The sequence below is a fragment of the Pinus tabuliformis genome, chromosome 1_2 (genome assembly GCF_031772625.1).
Source record: "Pinus tabuliformis cultivar Carrire ecotype Pingquan chromosome 1_2, CPIR1, whole genome shotgun sequence".
NCBI classification, from domain to species: domain Eukaryota; kingdom Viridiplantae; phylum Streptophyta; class Pinopsida; order Pinales; family Pinaceae; genus Pinus; species Pinus tabuliformis.
The window spans coordinates 1,197,565,027-1,197,589,001 of record NC_142298.1 but is presented as its reverse complement, the minus strand read 5'-3'; the positions used below and the strand labels follow the sequence as shown (position 1 = coordinate 1,197,589,001).

Here is a 23,975-nt window from a genome sequence, read left to right as displayed (position 1 = left end):
ATTACGACATCGCATCAGACCCCGCTAAGGGATAACGCCAACATATGGCCCTTGCGACTCCCGATCGATTATATAGCGATTGGATCTGAGCCGTCCGATCGGCCAAATCTCGATCCGCGGCAATAGTACATATAATTGTTTAAAAGGCAGAAAAGCTTTGTTTTGACATTGCCGAGAGTGCATTGGTCCTGAAAGGGAAAAATGCATTGTTTTAAGCTTTAATAAAGGCTTTTGGGTTCCAATAGGAAAAATGCTAATATATTGCGGAAAAGGGAGCAAAGCGGGGTGATTGTTGGGTCATTTTTTATCCATTTGGGATTTTAAGGCTAAATGCATATGAAACGCTTCCGATATAATTATGTGTGGGCATGAAGCTTTAAAGGGCCATTAAGGGGAAAATGTGTCTCGATAAGGTATTTTGGTTGTGGCAGCCTTAGGGCTGCGTCATTTTTGGTATCGGAGCAAAATTGTAATTGAGTAATTGGGGTTAAACAGAATAGAGAAATTTTGTATGAAGGAATTAAAAAACAGAGTTATATGTTAAAGTATTTATGCATGCAAGAGGAAGGATCAGATTCTAATCTGACAGAAGGAAGGCACACATAGGTGATGTGTAGCAGAACTTGTAGATGCAAGAGACAGAGGAAATCCATTCAAAACATAGGTGACAACATAAGAAAGGGTGAAGACTGTAGCAATATAGAACAAGAGAAGCTGTGAGAGAAGAACCAGATGTGTTCTTAAAATCAGAGTAAGGAAAGCACTCTGAAGTGGTAGTGAACCTAAAGATTCCAACAAGAGATTGGACAGAAAGGACAACTGAAGTGTTCTCAAGAGAGAGTGAGAGATTTCAGAAGCCTAGAAGGAGCAAAGGTGTTGCTCAAGAGGAGGTTCCAGATAGAGGACCGTGCTTACCAAAAGACTAAGTGAGGAGAGCTTAGTGAGGTAAGATCGTAGTAAGGAGGACTTGTTGTTGCAGAGGCTTGTTGCAGAGGAGTGAGGAGCTCATGAAGAGAGAGGAGAAGAAGATGACTACTGATAGTCATAACAGAGGTTCAGAAAGAAGCCACAACAGAAGGAAAGATACCAAAGCAAATGGCATAAGGATGAGTCAAGAAGAGTTTGACACAGTGAGAGCTGAGATAGATTTCCAGATTGGAATATTGATGGAGATGTTGCAGATAAGTGATGAAGACCAGAAGCATGGTTGGACCATGAGAAGGAGAGTAAAGTGGTAGAGGCTACAAGAGAAGAGAAATCAGCAAGTGAATTTAGAGATAGCAGAAGAAGATTGAGTAGATACTGAGTGCTCACGAGGAACCAGAGGAACTCAGAGAAGAAGAAGCAGAAATGGAAATTTCCATTTGTAGACCAGAACAAGGTGAAATGTTGGGTGAAGAGGATAATGAGAGATCAACTGAAGATCTCATGGACTATTGGCATAGTTTAGAACAATTCGAAGATATGATGACAATGGAAGTAGATGAGGCAATGGAGACTTGTGATTTTTATTCTCATAGTTTGTGTATGTTTGCAGGATATGCAGAGGATGGTGGACAGTCTGATGAAACTGTCACAAGCAGGAATGAAGCTCTTGAGGTGAAGTATGATGGAGAATTCTTTTTAGAGGAAGAAGGTGTTGATTTATAGCAGCAGAAAGAGTTCATATATGAAATTTTGTTTGGTGTAAGACAGTTAGATGAAGTTGATATGGACCAGAAGTCTAATGACAATGCCGTAGTGATACTACAAGAAGGTAAACAAATGAATTTGTTTAATGAAATTGATGAAAGAACTTTGCAATATGATAGTGCAGAAAACATGATAACTCAGGAGGATTTCCAGGAAAAGAATGAAATTGAGGATGGAAGTTGTGATGAATTGCTGGAGAGATTTCACATGGAATTAGAATTCTTGGAAAGATTGCTCAAAGAACCTGAAGGAGAAATGAAGCTTTCAGAACCTGATGAAGAAAAGGATATGGTTACTGTGCATGATAAGGATGAACCGTCTCTAACATTTATAGAGCTAAGTAAATGTTTAGACTTTTCAGTTAATGATGTGACTACAGGTGAAAGACATCATTAATAAGTATGATGTTGAAATAAAAGAAATTGAGCAGAGATTATTTGAAGATGAGATGAGAGATCAGGAACAACAAGGAAGTTATGTCCTTAGAGACATGAAGGAGACAGAAGTATTAATCCAGCAAGATGAAGATGGAAGGAACCAACAATTTGAAAGAGATGATCAGCTACATGAGAGTGAATTTGAGGAAGGCATTAGATTGCAGAAGTATAGAAACTGGCAGCAGAATGAAGAACAAGAGACTAGTCTGGCAGTAATGAGAGCAGAAGTGAATATAATAACAGAAGGGCTACAAAGAAAGACAAGTGAAGACCGAAGATACAGATGGAGAATGAAGAAAAGGGTCAAGTGGAAGCTATTGCAATAGAGGTGGAATGGAAAGCTGATGAACGAGTTCTGTGAACTTGAACAAATTCATATTGATATGTTAGAGAAGGAGAGACTCAGAGAAATAGAGGCACAACAAGAAGGATCTGCTGAAATCCAAAAGATCTATGATGGAGGATTGGTTCTTGAAGCATCAAAAGAGGATGGAAAGTATTGTGTTTTTAAACTTAATGATTGTTGTACGTTTGCAGGTCATGTGAACTTGAGGAAAGACAAGAAGTTATTGGAAACTATTATATTAACAGCTGAAGAGATGACTACCCAAAGTCATATGAAGAATAAGGAGAAAAGTTACAGTCAAGTGAAGGAAGATGTCCAGTCATATGACATCCAAAGGATAAGTCAAAAGGAGGATGGAAAAATAATTATTGGGATTAAAGGAATGTTTGGAAGGGAAGAGATCCATTCATATGAACATAGAACAAAGAGTTTTCTCAGGAAAAATGATGAAGCTAATACAAAGCAAATGGAGAATCTTATGGTGTTTCAGAAGTTAGAGGAAGGAAATTCACATAATCTTGTGATGCAGAGGAAAGAACAGTTGTTGAACATAGTTGTAGTGAATTATGCAGATATTAGACAACTACTGAAGACTGAAGGAAGAGGGGAACAACTATTGAAAGTTGATATATAGAAAACCTTGTAGATGATAAACAGTTATTGAAGATCATTGACCTTGAAGAAAACCAAGGAATAAGGGATCATACTATACAACCAGAACTGAATAAGATTGAAGGAGTTGTCATGAATGACAAATATGGAGAAGAAATTGTCAGAAATGTTGGCATAATGAGGAAACAGGGTAAATTTCTGTTTATTGAATTGATTATTTCTGATGAAGATTTATATGCAGGAACAAGGCAATGTGAAGTCAATCTGAACCAAGGAGTTAATTTTGAAGGTCAGATCGAATTAATGAAGGGTGAGATCAGAATGTCTCAGAAAGATGGAAGGATGTTGAATCTCCAGTATGGGAGTGTTGAACTAAGAATGAATTCAAGAGATGATAGTAACAGAATTATTATTATACTATAAGGGTTTATTGATAAAGGAGAGGCTTAAGATGACATTTCAGAGGTAGATAAATATAATGCCATAATCCTTAAGAGTGCATAAATGAAGCTACTAAAAGAGGAAATATTCCAAGTACCTAACCAAGCAGGAAAAACTCTGAGTTTTCAAGAAATTTGTAGAGTTGCAGGTATACTGGAACTTGAAGTAAGAAGTAGTGAAGTTATGAATGAGAAACCAGAAGAAGGAACTGGAATTATTGCAGAGGATCAATGGAGAAAGCATTTATACATTTCAGAAATGTATATGGAAAATTATTGGCATACGGATTATGATGTTCTTATTCAAGAACACAATCAGTTGCAGGAGAATAGTATTCAACATATGAGAAGTGAAGTGGATAGAGAATTGGATGAGCCGTGGAGACTCATACAACAACATTCCAACAAAACAAATAAAGGACAAAAGAAGAAAGGAATATTGGCTAGAAAAAATGGTACAGGTGAAGGAAATGGAAAACATAAAATTAAGATGTGGGATCCTGTCATAAACTATAATGATGAGAAAACAACAGTAAGATATATGAAAAGGACTACAACAGACAGTGAGAGCATAGCTAATGGGGCAATGCAACATAAAGAATGGAAACTGGGGGAACAACAAACAACAATAGTAACCAAGGACAGACTACCAAACAAAGTATGGGATCCAGGAGGACACAGATCAGATGCGCATGATCAGGAGATCATGATTAATTTAAACTTTGGGAGTTTGATGCAGGAGCATCTAGGCCTAGCTTGCAATGTGATGGAGTGGTCACATGTTGTGGCTAATGCAAGTTTGGAGGAAGACTTGGTTGTTTAAATTGTATAAATTTAAATTATGTAAGTGGTTAATTTGTTGCCTAATTCTAAATAGAATTGGGAATAAATGGCAAATGATCCTCCTTGCGTGGAGATCAAGCCAAGTAGTCTAGTTTGTTTGGATTAGGATATGATTTTATTTCTAAATGTATAGTTTATTCATTCAATTGTGGAGGAGATGGTTTGCTTAGACATATATGTGTTTTCTTGTCTTTCCTGAGGATAGAGGGAAACAGGGAGAGAGGATTCGAGAGCATTGTAAGCCTACAGGAAACGTAGGAGAAGAAGGACGCTAACTAGAATAATCAGGCCAGAGATGGCAAAGAGCCTCAAACTTGTAATTATGTGTTTCTGTGAGTATATACAGAGAAGGGAATGAATTGGGAGTCAAAGAGTGTGAGTGGAGAGAGAGGGAAATGTATACAAATTAAGCCATTAAGGCGAGACTTTGTAACACTATTCATTTGATGAATTGTTTATGATGTCTGTGTAAATCCTTTATCAGACACGCGGTATTCATACTGTGCATGCTTTCGCATCTGGTTGTTTGTATTTCGATGGAGGAGCTAAGAACACCTGTTTCCATGAATCATTAGATGCATTCCCATTTGTTTTATCACTGAAAACTAGCGCCAAAGGCAAAACTAGTGTTGTTTAATTCCGCAAGCGGAAAATCCAGTTACACTAAGTTTTCATGACAAACCACTAAGCGGACCCATATAGCGGATTTGAAAATTTATACGCAAGAGTTTTGGGTCTTATCAGGTCCAATATACATGTATTGGATCACTTAATCGGATCGATGTAGGTCACAGGCCTGATCCCCAAACCTCGCAACTTGCGACATATCGCATCAGGGTGGTGCAGTGGAGAGATAAAGCGTTGAGCGGGCATATTGCTATCGTCGATAGCAATTACGACATTGTATCGGACCCCGCTAATGGATAACGCCGACATATGGCCCTTGCGACTGCCAATCGTCAATATAGCGATTGAATATGAGCCGTCCGATTGGCCAAATCTCAATTTGTGGCAATAGTACATATAATTGTTTAAAAGGCGGAAAAAGTTTGTTTTGACATTGCCAAGAGTGCATTGGTCCCGAAAGGGAAAAAAGGAATTGTTTTAAGCTTTAACAAAGGCTTTTGGGTTCCGATAGGAAAAGGGGTTAATATATTGTATAAAAGGGAGCAAAGTGGGGTGATTGTTGGGTCATTTTTTATCCATTTGGGATTTTAAGGCTAGATGCATATGAAACGCTTCTGATATAATTATGTGTGGGCATGAAGCTTTAAAGGGACATTAAGGGGAAAATGAGTCCTGATAAGGTATATTGGTTGCGGCAGCCTTAGGGTTGCGTCAGTTAGGTTTGTGAATTTGGAAAAGTTGTATGAGAAAGACGTTTGTAGACATGTATGTGGTATGTTTTTCATTTTCAAAAGTAGCAAGGTCAATCTTTGAAGATGAAAAGTCACGCATTAGATCCCAACTTTAATTAAAACTAACTATTACCCACACCCTAATTGAAAACTATAAAAATTATATTTATGTTTGTTTTAATGTTTATACATTTTAATTTAAAATAAAGCTATTGTTTGGTGGTGCTATACATTATTTTATTTTATGTAAAATAGTGTACCCTACCCATTCTCTCTTTTTTTTCTTCTCACCTTCTAACTTTCATTATAGAATTTAAGGTATATATTATAATAAATATAAAATATATTTAAAAATTATTATTCTAAATTTTTTTACGAACCCTTTGCCAATTTTATTATTATTGTAATAATTAGTTAATTAACATAATTTATAATTATTATTTAAGTTGTATAGCAATAATATTTTTAAATACTCTTTGGTTATTGTTTAAATATGAATCCATATGAATAAAATTTGGACAATAAAGTAACTAAAAAATATTTTTTAATTAAATTTGATTAACACACTACCATCCTCCATTGCATGTTATTTCATGCTTCTCCTGATGCTAATAAAGATTGATTCATTGAAATTCGCTATCATAATTTTCATAGACCATCCCATATTATTTCATGCTTCTCGTGATGCTAATAAAAATTGATTCATTGAAACTCGCTATCATAATTTTCATAGACCATGTATGAGATGCTAATCCTTTTGAGCAATAAGTATTTATCTGGCCAAATATCATAATTATAAAATACAATTAAAAAATTTGAATGCATAAAGCTAACTACCTAACTACCCTATTTGGTCAAAGGTCAAAAATATGTAAATCATCATTACAAGCTCAACTCTTTACTAAAAATTATAGTTAAAAAAAGTAAAAGTTTCTTCTTAAAAAATATATGTAAAGGTGCAAATTTAAAGGAGAATTGTCTACATTTATATAGATTTTAGTAAAACACTGCATTAAAACACATAGTAAATCACTGCATTAAAGCAGAGTAAATCATTGCGTTAAAACTACATTTTATCCCACAAACAAGAGGACATTATGGAGTCCTATACACCAATTTGGTTTGATGTCGTGACTTTTCAATGATCTTATTATCAACCCAAATAACATATGAAACACGTAGATCTTATATTCCAATTGGATTTGGCATGTCACTGAGATTATTATCAACCCAAATATTGTAAGTATATGAAACATGTTAATCTTATATTCCAATTTGGTTTGGTATCAATGAACTCATTATCAACTTAGATATTATAATTATATGAAACAAATTTCTCATCTCACAAAAGGATCTTATAAAGTCTTATATAATGCACCAATTTGCTTTGGTGTCTTGATTGCTAATAATTATATGGTTGGCATCTGACTTGCCAATTACCTTGTTATCAACCTAAATATTATAATTAACTCCTATTTTGTTGGGTCTTTGTAGCAATCTTCTTATCAACCCAAATATTAAAGTAAACTCTATTTTTTTTTGGGTATGTGCAATAGTATGGCGTTTAATAACCCTTAAACCACCCCTTTACCAAACCAAATATCATAATTATAACCTGTACTTTTTTTCTATGCAGCAATTTAGCCTGTAATCACCCTTGACAACTTTTAGGAAAATAGTTCTTGATTGAAATAAGCTTAAACAATTGAGAAACCACTAGCAAGATTGCAATGCATTCACCACTTCTGCTTATAACACATCTAAGTTTATAAAACAATAAAAACTAAAAAATGGAAATAATTCACATTCTGAAAAAATAAAGGTCTTGTCCAATTTGGGATATCCTTGTATATGACCTTAAAAGATAATATTCATCCCTTCCAATTTCCACTCAAAGTAGCAAACAATTGAGAAACAAAAACTGATGGATGGTTTCTTTCTCAATATGAGGACTATCAATTAAACCATGGATGACACCTACTTGTAGGCACTCTTAGTGGAAATAAGATCCATTGACAACATATTTATTTTCAGAGATTAGCTTGATATGCTTTCACTAAATGGCTAGGAAAACATGAAGTCTAAGAAAACGTGAAGTCTAAGTAACATGTTTAGCTTTTATAAACATAGCATGAAGAACACATGAACTTTCAGAGGGTTGTAAAATCACATCTGACAGGTGAATTCAACACTATCAAGTAGAGATTGTTGTGCACGCAATCACAAGAGATAACATTCATGCTTCTCACTGCCCTTTTATCCATTACTACTCGATGCAGTAGGTAGTATCAATTAAGCCATGTTCTGCATTAGGGTTTTGTGGTGCTCGTTGACTTGCTTGTCATTATGAGCTCTTTGATTTTTTTGTTTTGAAGGACGAAGGATTGCCAAAATAGATCTTTTGCGAGTTGTTTTGGATAATGCATATACGACAGCCACATATATGTACAACATTATTTTGTGTGGGATAGATATGTACAACGTTATTTTGTGTGAGAGAAAGTTGTTGCAAAAGAGATGAGAGATTCAATTCTGCACTACCGAAAATATGGTCATAGGTATCTTTAATAATTTTATCCCATGTATTAACTTTGAATCACCTAAAATCCAAAATCTAGAACTCTGGCCAATTACACATACAAATACACTGGCATAGAGTATGTACAATTAGAAGCATCTAAAATAATCAAAGTACTAAGAAGCCATTATCTAGATTAGAGACAAGGGTATAGGACTTGGTATTATGATTTATAACATGTTTTGAACTTCAGACAATAAAGGTAATCCTTCAATCAAAGGGAAGTTGACCCTTAAGAATCCAACTGAACATGAAAAATCTGAACATTAGAAAGGCTTGCATGAGAAATAAACTCTACTCCTTTACAAGACTCGTAGATCAGAAATAGGACATAGATTTCATTACATAAATTTAGAAGGTAAAATACAGTCATCTAAATTTTGTTTTGGTTATCAAAGCTTGTCTTTTCTTATATTAAAGTTCAAATGCAATTTGAATTTTTCTGAGGTCAACAGAAGAACTGAAAACTTAAAACCCTGTCACATAAACAGGTGCATCCTATCAATATATTACAATAAAAAATCCCAACTATAGTAGTTTTTGAAGGTTTTCCTGTAAAAATGAAACCCTTCTTGGTTTAAATGGAGCAAACTCATATTACAAATAGAGTAGACTAGTAGGAATATGTGTTCTAGGCGTAGTTTCTTGGAGAGGTTTGGAGATGTACATCTCATTCATTTTTGGTTTATTACTGAAATTGCAGTACAATACTAATGAGTGAAGGCATAAATGATTGTCAAGATATACATATCCAAGGGTGTTGAAACAAGACCAACCAAAGTTAATGTTTCCCTCATAGTGGAGCTTACCCCACATAACATAATGCCCAATTTTATTTGTATCACGTTCACCATAGACACCATCAACAATATGCATCCCATTACATATCCAAAATCCAAGGCAAGCTTTCTAAGCTTCAACAACTTGTTGTTGATGTGACCCTTGACTGCCTAATGAAGCTCTTTGTTGTTGCTTATTATGATTTCTAATGTCAAGCAAATGTGCAATCAAACTGGAGAATAATAATGCACTAAATGAGGTCACCTCAAATATCAAAAGGTTCTTAACAATGTCCTCACCTACATCACAAGTGCCACTGTCTTCTAAGCTCCGCTGCCCAGGGGTTATTAATGACAACCCAACATATACTGCAACTGTGAACAATGAGTTCACATTCCCTAGATCGCCCAAGGCTGTAACATGGATACTTGTTGTGCCTTTGCTCATAATCATGTCAATCTCGTCTATAGGCCCCTCAAAACTACATGCTCACATGGAAAACTCGTCATAATGATCATGGCCTAAAGATGTTAAAATCCGAGAATATAAACATATCCACATAGAAATGTATTGTATTGACGAAAAAAATGATGCCTTAAAGATCTTGAAAACTAGTATCCCACATAAATATGACAAATTTGCGGTACCCCATAAAATACAACGAATTTATGAATGAAAATTACTGCCAATATTTTTGGAAAAACCAAAAGTTGGACTACCAAAAACCTCCATAGAAATATCTCATGTGTACTGTTATCACTCAGGTTGTCCTTAAAGCTCCTTAAAGGATACGGCCGAGGTAACCACAAACCAATATTTGGACTGCAGGTCCTAGCCTACCTGCAATCAGAGAGGGCTCTCTCTTTATAATTTAGCTTTGTTTTGGGTTGATTTTAGGCTAGTTATGATTTTCTTGGGTTTTGTTTTGATTTTGGTGGGATGGAGGATTCTTTCAAACAGAGTTGGGATGCATAGTGTGAGAAGTTCAAACCATTAGGCATGGAGTTGTGGATTAGGCTTGCTGTTGCGTTTTCTTGGTCACAAGAGGAATACAGAGCAGGATAGCTACACATAAAACAATATCTAGCTAGAATAAAGATGGAACGAAGGTCAGTGAATGAAAGACAACTAAGTAGCTCTCATTATGCTAACAGAGGGAAGGTGAATGAACATTTATATAGGAGCAGTCAAGGATTCCTAAACAACATTCATATATGAAGGAACTAGCGTAAATATGAGCAAATCTGTATTCATATTCAGGACTAATTCAAAGGAAAACATAGATAAATCACAGAAATTGAGAACAGACTACAACTAAGTGAGGTCTGAACCATTCTTTATTTCTGCTATTTAGATAGTGAAACAATGATGGCATAAACACATATAAATTGTAAACATAGATAAGAAACACTTATTGGGCTATGTAGAAGCGTTAGGATTCCATAGTCACTCTTCAGACATCAAAACACAACAGCCAGTTCATCTCCCAAACATTTCAGCGATCTTTGATTATAGAGACTCTCAGAAAATACAATGCAAGTCTCGAGGAAGTTATCGACCAACCAACCCTTAAAACAGTGCAGAGGGTGGTTTAAATAGAAAATATTTACAAACATCAGATATGGGATAGATCTCCTCAAATAAATGCCTTTAACCTAATTTGTACAGAAGTAAATGGCAGAAATATCTATCTAACAGCTGCGTTGGGGTAACTGGCATCTCAAAATATCCATTACAGCAGATCTTAGGCTGAGGAAAATGCGTTCTTTAATCTATTTTATCTTGAAGTAAATGCTTAAAACATTTATCTAAGTGCTGCGCTGGGGAAGCTGCCTCAAAAATGGATCAAAAGAGTTCCTTGAGCCACGCACTGTCCTCTGTGTGATAACTGTGCATTTAAGGAAGCAACGCTGCTCCAAAAATATGACTGCGAACAACGTCTCTGCAATAACTATGCCTTGAAAGCCTTCATCTATGCCTTTAGGTGGCTTTAAAGCAACAAAAGAAGTTTTGGTGAGCCTTAATGGCCGAATGATGCTTTGTTGACTTTGCTGGGCTTACTTTGCTTTCATCTGCTTTGAAAAACTGGACTGATACTCTTTGCCGCATCCTGATACACTTTGGCACTGAATCTGGGCCTTTTCTCACCGCTGATACTCTTTAGACTATCCCATCGCCCCCTTTCTGCCTTTTAATGCAAAAATAATTGCTGCTAATGTCCTCCGTGGCCTTTGGGTGCAATCGGCGCTTGGCCGATCAAAACTAGTATTAAACTCTGAAGAAATGCCGCAAAAAGGAGGAATTGCATGCTGCTGATCATGCTGAGGCCGAGACTGGCTCCTGGAGCTAAACAGGGCTTTGGAGCAATCCATAATGGCTTAAGGATGCATGAATTTCTTTAACTGGAGCCGGGCGCGGGCGCTAGAAGAAACCCTGTGAAAAATGGCCATTTTCCTTTTATAAGGCAAAAATGCCTTAAAACATGAAATTTTACCACAACTAGGGCGGGAGAGATCACTGTTCATTAGATTAAATCATAGCCATTGGATCTGGCATGGGTCGATCCAACGGCTGGCGCTAACTCGCATCAGGGCGGACCATTGGTCCCAAAACATAGTGCCTCCGAAATGCTGCGGACCCGAAATGCTTATAGGCCCTTTCTTTATTGAGATCGGGTCCGGCCCATCGGTGAACCCAAATCGGCGGATTTGAATGAAAATGGGCATCGGACCCGAAATCCCTTTCAACTGCTCTTTATAAATTATCGGATCCGAATATGGGGCGCATAGTACCAATCTTTGCGGACCCGATATGCCTTTATGCCCCGCTTTATTACTTTTCGGCTCCGCTGGTCGAAGCCATATAGGAGTGATGCGATCAAATATGGGTCATTGATCTCTGGGCCTGAATGGGCGGCTGAGATTGACCCGGCAATTCGCTATCGGCAGGGTCATGGGGTTACCACATAAAAACGCCGAAAACCCATCGGACCCGATAAGTTTATACATGCCCTCTTTATTTTATTTCGGGTCCGACCCATCGACGGAAACCCAAATCAGGGATTTGCAATTGAAACGGGTCCAACGGACCCGAAACCCTTTAACACTGGCTTTTGATAACTTTTCGGCTCCGTGAAATCGGAGCAGTATATGGGCACTGCGAAGTGGGGGCCGCGCGACAAGATCTAGACCGTCAGATTTGGGGCCCGATCCAACGGTCCTGGATCCGTCGGCGGATCGACAATCGGAGGGACCGGGGGGTGGCACACATATGGAATCGCCGAACTGCGCGGACCCGATATGCTTTTACCGGTCCACTTTATATGTTTTCGGGTCCGGCCCATCGGCACTATGCCCCATGCCTTGAGACTTAGCCATTTTCGCTCATATATGCCACTGCCCCCTCCCGATAGCGATATCGCATCGGAGGGGGACCAAATGAAACTTTATTATATCGGACCCATGTTTTTGTGAACTGCCAAGCCTTTTGGGAAATCGGAAGGGTTCCTTTATAGTTTGGCATGGATTCTAAGGCATCGGAAGGGGTCTGATAGCCCAAAAAGGGAGGATTTTATCCTTTTTTGAAGGTTTTTCATGGTTTTTGCATGATTTTTGTATTCTTATGCCTTGGAAGGAGTCCAAAGGCATTTAGGAGGAAAGTGATGTGGTTTTGAGAGGGGTTTAGTGGCCAAAGAGGGTTTCATGCCTTATAAAGGCAAACCAAGGTAAAAGGGGTGATTTTTAAACATGTGAAGGAGAATTATGCAAAGGAATGAGTCCTTATGCATTTGGAAGATAGTTAGGGGTTATATGAAGGGTTCTATGCATCGGAAAGGGTCCAAAATGCATGAGAAGATGGTTTGAGGGGGGCAGTGTGGGTTCTTGCTGAGTTTCTGATAAACTTAGCAATTCCCAAGGATGTATATGGTTATTTTTCAACCAGGGGGAGGGATAAGTATATAGGGGAGCTATTAACATAGTTTTAGTAGGGGGAGGGGAAATAGATAGGGAATTACATAATAGAGTTAGTAGTTAATATGATAATGATGAGAAAAGCGCTAAGAATGAAGTCTTAGGCTATCAATGGGGGAAAATGACTGATAGAAGAAGTGTGCACATTCCTTTAGTGAAGCAGATCTTCACCAAGGCATATGATATGGAGAATGATGAATCTAAGAGGTATGAAGCAGATCTTGACCTCTTTAGGGGAAGTTAGTGAGTGATTTGGGAAAGAGGGAGAAGGGGAAGTTAGACATGCATTTCTTGAAGTCCTCCAACTGAAAAATCACCTTCAACTTGTGATATGATAGATATAACACTTGACAATATGAACTGGATCACAAGCCATGATTCTGCAACCACAAAGCTACCGACCCGACCTATTCACCTAGAATTTTCTCTTCTTTTTGGTTTGGGTGCACTTGAACTAGCATACCCAGCTTTTTCTTCTTTTCTTCTTGTTGTCCTCCTATCTAACTCTATACTTATTGCATCCAGGGGCTCAGATTAAGCTGTTGAGCACCCTTGTTTCTCTACCTATCTACAAATCTGCCAAGATTAAGTTGTTTTGACAGATGTTCATTCTCTATATTCTACAACAGGAAATTGAAACCTAGGGAGACCAAGATTAAGCTGTTTAGACCTCCCTTAGCTGAAAAACTCATCAAAAATGGATCAACTCATCAAAAATGATACACAGCAGTGGCATTTAGACTAGCACACTCTCATGGATAATTCTCTGGCCATCTGTAGCAAATATGGAGCATTGCAGCAAGCAAAGTATGACATATTTGGCATGTAAAAATGTCGATCATGAAGGATGATTAACCTGCTGTAGCAGGAGGCTAATAGTGGCTCCATTTGGGGATGGCTTTTCCTTGTGACAAGCCAAGAACAGCAGGTCAGAATGCCTTGATTCTCTGTAATTGTTGTTAATTGAAAATTTCTTTTGTGCTAATTTCTGAATGACTAGAACTTTAACTTCTGAATGCAGCACTCCTCCTTATCTAAAACACTATGAAAAATAAAGCATCGTCTGCTTTCTTCTGCGTGCTTGATATTGCATACACTTTTGCTTGAGCACTGCCTTGTGAAATAAACACAAAAAAGAGAATAAAATTGGAGCTCTTCTTTTCTTGTCTTTGAAAGGGTGCTGAAATAAACTGCAAATCCTCCTTTCTTTTTGATACTGTTGACTTGAAGACTACAAGCTGCAAACAACTTCTCTTTAACATAAATCACTGTGATATGATAGCGCTGCTCTTGCTGTTTTGCTGAGATTACTGCAGAGACATAGATTAAAAATAGAGGACTTGCATCGGCTGTGTCTTCACAAACTTTGTTGCTGCTCCTCTAACAATCAGACTGTTTATACAAAATAAAAATAAAAGTGCTGATATATACAAATATAAATGTACAAAGAGATATTTACAAAGCTGCGTTATGTTCAACAAAAGGGATCATGATAATGCTTCAGCATACGGCCATTTACAGGGCCTTCTTCAGCAGTGCTGCCCTCTACAGATTTGAGGAAATATGTGTTATTTCCGTGAACAGCAGAAATAACAAATGGCCCTCTCCAAAGGAAATCAAATTTTGCATGTTTTCCCTTGTCTTCTCTTCGTGAGTCCCACCTTAGAACTTTGTTGCCAACACAGAAATTCTCAGCCTTAGTCCTCTTATCAAACATCCTTTTGAGCTTCTCTTGCATAATTCGAGCTCTATCATAGACTTGCTCTCTTGTCTGCTGCAAATGAATTGTTTGGTTTATCCTCCTTTGTATATCATTTGGCTCAGTTTGAATCTCTTGCAGCAGCTTGATAATAGGAATGCCCAGTGATGAAGGAAATCTGGCCTCCATGCCATATACTAGCTCATAAGGGCTCATCCCAATGGATTTCTTGGTTGACAATCTGTCTGCCCATAGGGCATTTGTGAGCATTCTATGCCAGTTCTTCTTGTTTTCTTCTAAGATCTTCTTGATAATACTAATCAGGCTCTTGTTGGATGACTCGGCTAAGCCATTACCTTGAGGGTAATAGGCTGTCGAATGGCCTAAAGTGATATGGAATTTATGGCAAAAATTGATCATCTTTTTCGATTTGAAAGCAGCGGCATTGTCAGTGATGATCTTCTCAGGGCAGCCAAATCTAGAAAGGATATTGCACTCAAGGAATTGGATAATGGTGGTGTCATTGGCCTGCCTGCATGGAATGGCTTCAATCCACTTGGTGAAATAGTCGGTGGTAGTTAGAATCCACTTATGCTGGCCTGAGGAAGAGGGATGGATTTCTCCAATGAAGTCAAGACCCCATTGTTGAAAAGGCTTTTCGGTTGAGATGGGTTTTAGAGGCAAGGGGAGCAGCTTTCTTTTTCCCTCAAAGATTTGGCATTTGTGACATGAGATAGAAAACTTCTTTACATCTGCAAACAAAGAGGGCCAATAGAAACCAGCCCTTAAAATTTTATCAGCAGTGGACTTCCAATATAGATGTCCTCCACAGTCCCCTGCACGGAATTCTTTCATGGCATTATTAGTTTCAATCATGGTCAAACAATTAACCAATATGCCTTCATGATTCTTCCAAAATAAAGCACCATCTAAGACACAAAATTTCAAAGCCCTCATTCTTAAAAATCTCTTCTTGGTCCTGGACAATCCTGGGGGAGCAAACAGGTTTAACAATACAAAGCATATATCAGCATACCATGGGGATTGCAGAAAGGTGTCACTGATCTGTGGAGTCGCCAGCTCCTGTTCATTGTCCAGTTGGTTGATGTCTAAGGCTTGAAAGTTTGTTTCAGACATCAGTTTAGCTAAACCTTGTCCCTTTATCATCTTTGTTGGTTTTATCTCTATGTCATACTCAAGAATGTTAGCAATCCACTTGCCTCTTTTGCCTTCTAACCCCTCTTTGGTTAATATGTCTTTTACAATAAAATTCGGCACATAAGCAATCACATGTGAATATAAAATATAAATTCGGAATTCCTTGATTGCTTTAACTAGGGCATAGGCCTACTTCTCCATGATTTGGTACTTCAAGGGTGCATCTCTTAAGGCTCGGCTGAAAAAAGCAATTGGCTTTTCATTTCCTTGGTCATCCTTTTGCAATAGGACAACAACGATGGTATTATCAGATGCAAATGAAAATATGATAAAGTCCCTATCAAATTGAGGACTTGTGAGGACTGGGGCTTGAGTTACGGCAACTTTGATACTCTCAAATGCTTGCTTGGTTTCAAGAGACCATTTTACCTTGGCATCCTTCTTTAACATGTTGCTCAACAGCCTTATCAGCTCGGCTAGATTTGGGATAAATCTCCTTAGGAAATTGATCTTTCCTAGGAATGCTTGCAGCTCTTTTATGTTTCTTGGATATGGGATTTGGAGAATGGCTTGGATCCTTTCCGGATCAATTCTGATCCCGTCTTTTGAAATGATATGTCCAAGTAATTTGCCTTCTTCAAGGCCAAATAAAGACTTCTTGGGGTTCAAGGAAATGCCATATTTCCTACATGTTAGGAACACTTGTCTCAAATGTCTTAGGTTCTCTTGATCAGATTTGGAGAAAGGGGTAAGATCATCAAGATAGACAACCAAGAAATCATGGATTTCCTTGGCAAATGCAATGTCCATGGCCCTTTGAAAGGTGGCACCTGCGTTCTTTAGGCCGAAAGGCATTTTAACATACTTAAATGTTCCCCACGGTGTGGTAAAGGCTGTCTTGTCTTGGTCATCCGGGTGAACCAGTATTTGATTAAAACCTGAAAAGCCATCTAGCAAAGAGATTCTAGATGACCCACTACTCTTTGTAGGATGTGGTCCATTTTTGGCAATGGGTAGTGGTCTTTAAGGGAGACTTGGTTTAAGTTTCTCAAATCTACACAAAGCCTAATCTCACCTGTTTTCTTTCTTGTGGGAACAAGATTGGATACCCATTCAGAAAATCTAATGGGTGCTATGATACCTGCTTCAAACATTTTTTGCACTTCTGTCTCAATCAAAGGGAGAATCACAGGATTGATTCTCCTCAGTTTCTGTTTGAAGGGCTTTTGATTTGGCTTTAAGGGAATGGTATGTTGAATAATTGACGTGTCATAGGACTTCAAGTCCTCATAACTCCAAGCAAATACATCTTGGAATTCTTTGAACAAATCCACGTACTTGGGCTTTTGATCAGCTGGTAAATTTTTGGACAGTTTGATCATTTTCGAGTTCTCTGCTGTCCCAATGTTATGTTCTTCTAACTCAGTGTTTATGGGTTGCAATTTTGGTTTACTGGGGACATCATTTGCATCAAACATGTCTTCTAGTGGAGTGAGGCCAACCGGGAGAAAATTGTCCTTTAGATCAATGATTTCGGCCTCTGTTTTGGCTATTTCCTCCAAATGCATCTGTTTCAGCTCTTCTATGTTTTCTTCATCAAAGGTGGTTGGCTGTAGCAATTTTCTAGCTGTTTCAGCTGTTACAGTTTGCTGGATTTGGTTTATTGCTTGCAGTGGATCATCCATAGCATCCATATCAATGTTTAGGCCTGAAAACTCATGCTGTAAGGTAAGAAAATTGTTGATTTGAGCATCATCCTCAAACACTTGCCAATCTTTAACATTGTTAGGGATAGTAGGCCTATGCTTTATGTCAGCAGTAAAGTGGTGATTGGACTCAAAAGGAAGCTTGCAAGTGCTAGCAAAAGTAGCTAGGCTGTGAGCATGCATGTTATTGCTTCTAGAAATCTTATCAAGTTTGGATTCAGTGAAGGTATCAAGTATTGCAGTGGCAACAGTCTTATAAGCTCTTAGCCTTCTATCATTGGTAACGAAGTTGCCCTTCATTTGTTGTATGATTAAATCAGAGTCACCTAGAATGGACACCTTTGCAGCTCCCAGAGCTTTGAGCAGTTTAAGGCCTAAAAGGAGAGCTTCATACTCTGCCATGTTGTTGGTACATCTGAAGTTAAGTCTGTAAGCATGACCCTCTACATGGCTATTATGTGTATTGTGAATCCATATTCCTGCCCCTGCTCCTAGCTTATTAACAGAACCATCAAACTCTAAATACCATGTGATTTCTTACTTGTGGTTGACATTAAGAGTTTCAGTCATTTTAGGATTGGGCAGACCTAGGTTTTGTGCTTCATGTGGTTCTTCTTGTATGCTGGTTGCGCTGACTGTTTTGACAGTTTCCTGGGTATGAGCAACCGATTCTTGATTGATGCATGTTTCTTGTTCTAAAGGCAAAGGCCTCTGATTAGTTGGAGGACTTGTTTCATCATTAAACAAAATAAAAGAATCCATATCAGAATGGATTGAATAGATAGGGAAATTCTGGGTCTTTTCCTCACTACTTACCACATACTTCATCAGTGTTTCTCTATACAGTCTCTTTGGTTTCCCAAAGACTGAAATAGTGGCATAGGAGAGGTCTAATTGGAGAGATCCTTGGAGTTTTTCCCCCACAAGATCTTGACAACAGCATGCCATACTTTGGTGGAATGTCAGCAACCACCACGTCCATTAGGATTGTCTTGTTGGGAAATTGGACTAAGGAGACACATAACTCTTTGATTAAGCCTAAACACTTGACCTAACTTGAGTCAAAGGAGAATATATCTTTGTAGGGTCTTGTGATATCAAGGTTTAGTTTCTCCATTACAGCTTTGGGCATAAGATTGTGTGAGGCACCTGAGTCAAACATAGCATTGTGCAATACTTTATAATGAATGTGAAAACTGACATAAAAGGGTAGAACAGCTCCATGTGCTGATTTGCCATCAACTTCTGGACCAAAAAGCAATGCAGGTGTATCATCTAAAACATTCACATCATCCCTGACCTCTGGCATTTGCAGTGATCTTTGGATTTGTTGCCTATACACATCATGCTTTGCAAGTTCAGATAAAGGGATGGAAGTCTTAAGTTTGCTTATTTCTGCTTCTAAGTTGAATGGTTTCTCCAATGGAATCTTTGTGTTGGAAATAGAAGATTTCCCCTTTTCAAGTGTATTTTCTGTGTTTTCCTCTTGATTATCAGTGTTATGGTGAGTGATACCTTGCGGTATTTCTATTTTGGGAAGGCTTTTAGGAGTGTTGTTCAAGTTCTCTTTCGAGGAAGAAGGTGGCAGAGGCTGATCAACAGAAGGTTGTATGTCTGTTATGTCCTCTACAGTCACTTGGTGCGGGTTTGGGACAATTATATCAGTTGTTTCTGTTATAATAGCCTTGCATCTAATCTAGTTGGGTTGTTTGCCCTCCTTTGGTTTAACTTTTTCGGGCACATCTATGGTTCTTGTCCTTAGCTTATACTGTTTGTGGACTTCATAAATAGCTGAATCATAACCTTGTTTAAAGTCAAAAGACTCACCAGAGTTAGTCTGAAATTGATTTATCTCATGGTCATCTTGGTCTTGTTGAGTTAGGAAAATTTGTTGCTCACCCTTCAAATCCACCAAGTTCATGTGAGTGTCGTCTATGGGTTCATTAGAAGTGGATGCCTCTGCGTAGTTTTCTTGAAAAGGAGGTCTTATATCATGGTCTGGGCTAGACCTACCAGCGTTTGGATTTTGAGTTTTCCTTAAATTTGGGTTCCTTATGGTATTGGGTTGTTGCCCTTCCCATGATGATTTCCTCTCAACACTCTCTACTCTGTCTCCCAGCCTGTGCATGCCATTGATAATAACATCTAGCTTTTGATCTAAGGCTGAGGGCTCTTCCTTAAAGGTGGTTCTTCTCTCAGTTCTAGCTTTGTTTCTTTTGGCAATTAAATTTGCCTCCACAGTGACAACCACGTTTTGCATGTATGCAAGGTTGTTAGGGGCTCTTTCTTTTAATTGGTAGGCCATATCTGGGTCGAATCCATCAGGGAATTTATATAAGGCAAGGTCAGGTGGGGGCCTAAAGTTTTGTGGGATAACATTATAAACGCTATTGAACCTTGCACAATAGTCCAAGACTGTTTCTTGTGGACCTATTTTGATTGTATCGTATTCAGCTAGTATGTGCAAGGGATCTTTCTTTTTCTCCCATCTGTTGATAAATGACTGGTATAATGCTTCTGGGTCTGCTATGGAATTGGTTGGGAGTGCTCTAAACCAAGTCCTGATATCGTCTGTCAAACTTTGGACAAAAATCTTCATTCTCACACCATCATCGTCAATCTCATAGCTTTCAAAGTAATCCTGCATTTTGTTTGTATGTTGAAGGGTTGTGCAGGCACTTGTGCCATCAAAATATGTGATTTTAGTTTGGTAATCCTGAGGCATAGCCCCGGGATTTGCAGGCAGCTGTAAAGGTGCATATATGTTAGCCATATTCACAGGGATAAGAGGGACAATAGGAACAACTGGGATAATAGGAGTAGTAGTGGTAGTATGTGTAGTGAATGGAGGTGTGGAAGGAGTGCTTTGAGAGGTGGATGAAGAACAAGGGGAACTAGGGGTTGAACGAAATAAAACTTTGAGAGGGGTTGGGCCACAGCGTGGGTGAATTGCTTCAGGACTATTATCAGCAAAATCCTCTCTTCGCTCTAGCTTCCTGATGAGCCCCAATTTTTGGTAACAATTTGGGCTCATTTGGCCTACTTACCTTGCTCAAACCTTCATTTTTTATCACTTATGCATAATTTCTTAGTATATTCCTGTTATTTGTAGGAAGAAGGGCAGTCATTATGCCTATGTGGCTAATACATGATGATTTCAGGTTTTTTGACATTAAATGGAGCAAAGACCACGCAAATGAAGACAAGGAGACAGCCAAGGTGGCATTGCGGGTTTATAGGGAGGTTGTCCACAGCCTTGAATGACCCTCCTCGTGATCTCCACCCCAACTCTGAGCTCCAACAGCTATCACCACTGAGCTAGAAGGCAGCCAACGGATTCTACAGGAACAACAGTTTACTTTTAGTTGGACAACCAAGCCCCACTAATTGAGGAGGCCAGCTTGGCCCTCATCATGTATAAATATTGAGGCTGTAGCCTTCGATAAAGACTCTTGAACCTTTGTTGTAGATTTTGAATCACGAGCTGTAGCTCTGTTTTTGCTCTTCGTAAGCCAATTTTGGCATGTTGTTAGACTCATGATTATGATCTTTTAATAAAAGGCAGGCAGATTTGGATTCAATTCTGAGTTCTTAGAGGAGCTATAGCTCTCAGGTTAGGGCCCAATCTGAGAGCAATAGACCTCCTTTTCTTTGTATTGTTACTTGTCTTTCTTTTATCATTGCATTTCTTTCCTTTACATACACTTGGAAAACACAGTTTGCTGAGTTGACTGTTTTGGTTTGGTTATGTAGGTTAGTTTCATGAATGCAGTTGTTTCAGTGGTTCAAAATTAGCGTAGGGAGGTTGAAGTTACGTTGAGTTCAAAAAAAGGTTGAATGCATGCTCAGTTTCACCTCTGTTTGGGGGCCGGAAGTGTAGACCGTGCCAACTGCCAAAAACATTGTTTTAACATATGCATGCAAGTATTGATGTAATGTTTTCGGTTGAAGAATTGTCCATACGATTATATCTTGAGTAATGACTCTTTGGTTCAGCATCATGCACGGTTTCCCTTCAACTTACATTGTTGTTCTTTGATTCCTAATAAAACAGTTAGAATAGGGTGGTGAACTTTCGTATTACATGCAAGATAAGGGTGATTTGTTTCATTTACACTGCGTAGCACCACTCCATCGTGTTCTTATCCTTCTAAACCGTGCCTAAGCCACCTAATCATCCTCTGTTCAGCTCATTTGCCTTCCAACCCTCCTATTATCCACGTTGCCTCATCTTTTCGGCCTTCCATTGCCTCTACCCTTCTATCGACCAACCAGCTCTATCCACTCTCTCCCCATCTCATCTCTCTGTCCATAGGCCATCTCAAGCTCCCCTTTCATCTTACCTATCCACCCATACAGCTCCTTCACTCCTCCATCACCCAAAACTCCGACTGTAGAACATCCTGTAGAAGTTAGCAGACTTCCTGTAGAAATCCCGAGCTTCCTGTAGGATCCCCTGCAGACATGCTGTAGAAGCCTGCAAACATGGTTGCCAAGCACCTGAACGTTGTGGAATTCTGTGGAATGATGTTAGGGATCCCCTGGAACCTCTCAGAGCCCTCCTGACCTTTCCCAAGCCTTCCTCCCCTTTGAACTACCCCTGCACAGTCAAGACCCAGTAAGGAGCACAATCATAATAACTCCACCCACTTGAGCAAAAATACAAAAACGTGTTCTCTTCGATGGAAGTAGTTTAAATTCATGCATCTCATCTAACTAGAAGTAATGGCATCATTTCTGGAAGTTGCATTCCCACCATTGCATCATAAGGATTAAGCTAGTCAGATTAGGGTTTACTAGGGCTTCCATGTTTGGTTGGCTTTTAGTTCATTCTTGCAAAATAGGTTAATTTCCTTTGAGATAGCCTTCGTTCATCGTTTAGAAAGCTTCTTCTGAGAACATATAGAAGTTGGCTTGAGCCCTAGCGGACTTGTGCCAGCTGACCAAGTGACAGCTGCGACAAGAGCTAGTACTTGTGCATACAGCACCGTCGCTTCCAAGTTTGTTACGAACTACCGGGTTGATAAAATTAGAGAAGGAAGCTCCAGGAGTTGTAGCATTATTGCTACAATACTGGAGCCCACCATCTTTTTGGCGTCGTTGCCGGGGAAGCGTCAGAGTATTAGTAATTGTTGCTTTTCTTCTGTTTTCTTACTCTCGCCTTCTGCCAAGTAGTTTATTTCATTTCCATTCTGCAAAAGTAGCATAGACATTTCCTGCTTTCATAGATTAGCATTTCAATTCCACAATTTCAATTTTGCAAGCATAGATTAGCATTTCAATTCTGCAAGCGTAGACTAGCATTTCCATTCCTGCAATTCCATTTGAGCAAAGTAGATTAGTCCTTTCCTGCTTTTATTTCAATTCTGCATTTTTATTTCAGAAAGATAGTTAGTTGTAGATCAATCTGTTTCAGTTTTGCAGGTACCAAAGAAAAAAGCAAAAGCAATCAAAAAGTCTTTCCATTTCATGCCTCGTAGGAATCGAGATAAAACAGGTAAATTCCTACCCAACACCCCCACCACATCACTGAGTCACCCTTCTCTCTTCTTCGGTGACAGTGATCCAGAAGAACCTATAGGTGAACTTCCTGAGATATACGAAGATCCTATAGCAGAAGAAGAATTAGAGACCATCCATCTGAAGCTATGGCTGACAATAGAAGAGAAGATGAGAGAATAGAAGGTGCCTTCCCCATCCGAGAAACCAATGGAGACATGAAAATGAAAAACATTAGTCCCTCCGCTCTGCCTCACTTCCATGGACTGACTACTGAAGATCCTGATACCTTCCTATTTGAGTTTGTTGTCCTTTGTAGAACCTATGACTATATTGAAGATGAACAGAAGCTGAAACTCTCCCCTTCAACTCTTAAGGATGCAGCATTACGCTGGTTCATGGGCTTACCTGGGAATAGTATCACCACTTGGGCTCAGATGCAGCAAGATTTCAATACCAAGTACTGGGACTACTGTAGGTCTAAGGAAACCAAGGGAGAAATCTTTCGAATGACCATGGGAAATGATGAGTCCTTAGAGGATTATGAGGAGAGGTTCCAACTTAGCTATAAGCGGGCCAGGTGCACACTTGACCCTGAATCCCTCAAGTTGGTCCTGCTCCGAGGAGTCCCTGAAGACCTTTTAGATACCCTTCACATGTTAGCTGGGGGAGATATTTACCAACTGCCTTATGAGGACATAAAGACTGTGTTCAGAAACCACTCTAGGGCAGCCCGGAAACGAGGTAGAGGAAACCTCCTCTCAGCTGGTATCCCTTTCTCCAAGCATGAGTTTACAAATCAATTAGAAGATCTTAAGAGTGAGGTGAGACAGACCATCGCCATGCAACTGGACAC

The 23,975-nt window shown here is 38.8% G+C and overlaps 1 pseudogene; it reads right to left on the bottom strand.

Moving 5' to 3' along the window:
• Positions 1-9,016: 9,016 nt before the first annotated feature.
• LOC149210532 (uncharacterized) overlaps positions 9,017-23,975 on the bottom strand; it is a 40,798-nt pseudogene continuing 25,839 nt past the window's right edge.